General features: G+C 34.9%; 1 long non-coding RNA gene across 1 annotated transcript; it reads left to right on the top strand.

The window, feature by feature from the left end:
* The first annotated feature begins 149 nt into the window (after positions 1-149).
* Positions 150-2,918, top strand: LOC113475541. The gene is made up of 3 exons (XR_003397286.1): positions 150-531; positions 2,312-2,506; positions 2,739-2,918. It is a non-coding gene; the product is annotated as an uncharacterized LOC113475541 (long non-coding RNA).
* Positions 2,919-4,182: the final 1,264 nt, after the last annotated feature.

Below are 4,182 nucleotides of genomic sequence, written 5' to 3'. Positions count from 1 at the left end.
ACTCTGTGGGGTTTTGGGCGCGTCAACATTTTCGCGCCTGTTGTGACGTCACCAACGGTTTTGGCGCGAGCACGGTAGCGCATGTCGTGACGTCATTGATTACGCGCGAGGCATCTTTCTTTCGCGCCTCGTGCGCCTTCGATGTTTCTCAGTATTCTTTGTTTCACATTATCAGTCTCTGTCTGTAGTCGTTGTGTAACGTGTCGTATTGCCCAAGTTAGTCTCGTTTGATAGTGTATGATTTCTACATAGTATACTTGTTCTATATCGTTTCAATCTATTTAATTTATGTCGTTACGTTATAGCTCACTGGCTAGGATTATTACCCTTTATCTAGAACAATAAATATGATATCAAGTACAAGGGTGCGGACTTATTAATTCTTAATAAATGATAAATACAACAACTGGCATGTGTACAATCCAGACAAGGGTAACTATGGAGTGATTAGCTCGTATAACGAAAGTTACGGATGGAGTTGGAGATCTACAAGTAATACGGTTAAAGCTCATTGCATTTGCCAGTTTGACGGTAAGAATTGTTAAATATAAAACCAATAAATTTATATCAAAAGTTCAGAGCAAGTATTAGCTTTCTTAAACTTATAACTTCTGCACGGTAGCTTTCAGCTTTTGTCAAAATACCATGCAGGGCAAATCCAGAAATGCCAAAATTCCTGTTCGACATGATCGTTTTTTCTTCGCATGGAAAATAAACAATATGTAAAAGTTGGGGTTCGCACCAAGCCCAAGCACTTATGACACCATCAAGGAGAAAGGGGAACAAGAATACGTTCCTGTACGAAAAATAATTAAAGAGAAAGCTACGCTGACTAGTCTCGTTATCTTTTAGTAGCTTCATTTTTAACATTTTTCGCTCTGGCGTGCAACATTATAGCAATAGCATAAGCCTCGGCGCTCGGCCCAGATTTCAGCCGAGCGTCAAAAAAGGAGACGCTCGGGTACGAGCTTTTGAGTTCGAGCTCGGCACATTCCTAGTAAATATACGGCTAAACTACAATGCGAACGGAACATTTGTTTTATTTCGTTTTTGCGTTAATCTCGATAATGCATTGTTACGCAATAATACAGCGGAAGATTCGGTGGTTGTAACATATGCGTTATTGTCTTTTTTACATCACTTTGAACATTCGCAAAATGTTCAAACCTGTTTTCAAGTTCCTACTGGCCAAATAATCAAGGGGTAAATCGCTATTATGACGCAAATAATCAATGAGTTAATTAATACTATGTAGTAATAAATTGACAAGTTAAATAATCTCTATTATAATGCAATGAATCCATGTGTGAATGCCTACTATTTCGTAACAAACATATTGCTTGGCTGAGGAACATATTATATATATAAAGCAGCGCTACTTCTGGAACATTTTTTACCGCTAACATTGTTTACAATAGAACAACATTGTATGTTTGGCAGCAATGGTGTTTGTTTATACGGGTTCTCCTGTTGGTTGTTCTGCGTTTTTAAGTAGATAACATAAAATGTGACTACAACGCACGTAAAGGTTAGACTTCGACGACATAAAGATAAAACTACGACACACATTAGGGCTAAAATAAGACGCATGCTAAGGCTGAACTACTACCCACGAAGACGTTAATCTACGTTGCATGTAAAGGTCAAGTAGGACGCTCGTCCCTCGTACAATTTATACATCAGTCGACCTTTAGTCATAACCTAGAACGCAAATTATATACACCTCGCCACCCTGGTTTTTATCAGAATTCTCAATATTTCGATGCTTATGGACACATGCATTACAGGGAAAAAAAAAACAAAAAAAAATGTTAGTGTTTCTTTGTTTGGGATCGTGAGCAGACTCGGTCAGGAATATAATGAAACATTTACCTTTGTTTCAAGAACAAGTTTATTAAAATGCTTGTGTGCCATAGCCCATTGAACAGTATCCGAAAATATTAGCACTGCTATAAAGTATGATGATTAATTGAATCAGTATTTGTTGCAAACAGTCTTTAATTATTATCTCACAAATTGTTCTTGCAAATCTATATTGTCTGTGAAAAAGTTGGGTTTGTGTTGAATCAGCACAAACGATTCGACAAAATCTAAATCTTTGTCAAAATCGTTGATTCGGCCAAATAAATCTGGCAAACCAAACCTTTAGTACAATCACAACCAGAGGTCTCAACAGATAAAAATTAAAAGAACAGCGAAAAATGCAGAAATATCAATACTGGAAACACAGAACATGTTCATTTATATGAAATTATAGTTGGAACCAATGCATTTAACCCAAAACTGAACTTTTCTTTTTGTTTTATTCCAGTCACATTAGAATACTACAAAGGAAACTTTTTCCTATTTTCTCCATTTGCTACAAGTCACGCTGGTGCAAAATCAGCATGTGTTGGATTGGGTGGTCACCTTGCAATTATACCAGATGTAGAAACTCAAACCTTCATTCAAACTGAAGGAGCTGCTTACAAGAGTGCAGGAAAATGGATGACAAGCACTAACCATAGTAAAATACTTATTTCCAACAGAATCACAATACATTCTTGATATAATCTATTTAAAATACAATTAAAATACCATTTGGGTTCTGTATAAGCTACTTAAAAAAAATAATTCAAAATTAAAGGGTATTATACAGGGCATTGCTTCAGGTACAGAGTTTTTCATTAGCAACTGATCAATGCAATGTGTAACGTATTGCAAAGGGCAACTAGATGCTGGACAATTATACATTCCAGCTTGGATTGATGCAGTGAAGGCATCAGATGGAACTGGTTGGGAATGGAGCACAACCCATCACAAGTTTTATAATAAAACCACTCAACGTGGAATTTGTTGTAAATAGTTTATCAGGTTACTCTACATTAAATTGGTGGTAAAATTAATTTTTATGTAGTAATACATTATTCTTGGTATTTCAATTTTTTACAACAATCATGACATTCTGCAGGTTCATTTATTGTTAACGGTGAATACAATAACTGGCATTTTTACAATCCAAACATGGGCAACTATAGTCTGATTAGTTCACACTCCGGTGTAAATATTTGGAAATGGAGATCAACTATTTCCTCATCTACAGCTAATTATATTTGTCAATTTAAAGGTCGGTATGCAAAAATGTTTGTTTAGTCATTAGTGATATGAAGGTAGTTTATTATCATATTTCTATTTATTAAATTTTAAAATATTATGCGCAAGAATTTGTTTAGATCAAAAATTGTAAATTTATGGAAACTGGGTTGTTTTATGTAATGTGGTGTTGTTGGATGCAAATTAACTTGCACTTTAACATTATTAAACTTTTGCAGTTAAAAGCATAGGACTGGTTGTATCTCAATCTACTATGAATGTAAAGTACAGAGAAGATTCTGTCCTTTGTTCATCAGATGCCAATCCTGGACCTCCTGTCTCATGGAAAATGTGGGTATGCGCATACACAACATAGTATGAGCAATGAGCATATATAACATTTTTTATACTTATTCAAATTATATAAAATAAATATCTGAGAATTTATTTTCACAGAAACTCACAAGATATTTCAACAAACACGAATAAACGTGTTTATCAAATAATTACACAACCTACACTGGATGGGAATTCTACATCACGTTTGTATTTAACTCTTGGTTTACATCAGAATTCTGGTGTTTATACTTGCAATGCTACTTCCCTTGACCAATCTGCAGCAACTACTGTCACAAGTATGTTCACCCCACACCAACATTACAACCAAAACACATAATATATATTACATTGACAAATCACAATCTAATCCTTTCACAGTTGAAAAGCGACCAAGGTTATTGGAAAGTAAATTAGAGACATCGACATACACTTGCATATTTATCGGTGAAACTTCACCCACTATTCATTGGAATGCAAATGGTGTCACAGTTGAACAAGGAATCCCATTCATAAACAACACAGTGTTGAATACAAATGAAGTATCAAGCCAAATTACAAACTTGTTAATATTTGGAAGTACAGATGTTGTTTCATGTTGGGCAAATACTTCAGATGGTTCTTCAAACATAATATCCCAAACTGGATTTTCAGGTAGCATTTTATACCATCTGTTTACATAAAAGAATTGCCTAATAAATAATAAACATACCATCTGTTTACATAAAAGCATTACCTAATGAATATAAACAATCTCAGATGTCCAAGCTCAGC

This window comes from Ciona intestinalis, unplaced genomic scaffold, assembly GCF_000224145.3.
Source record: "Ciona intestinalis unplaced genomic scaffold, KH HT000832.1, whole genome shotgun sequence".
Classification (NCBI taxonomy): domain Eukaryota; kingdom Metazoa; phylum Chordata; class Ascidiacea; order Phlebobranchia; family Cionidae; genus Ciona; species Ciona intestinalis.
Note: the sequence above shows the minus strand (reverse complement) of the source record. Positions and strands in the feature narration are given on the sequence as shown.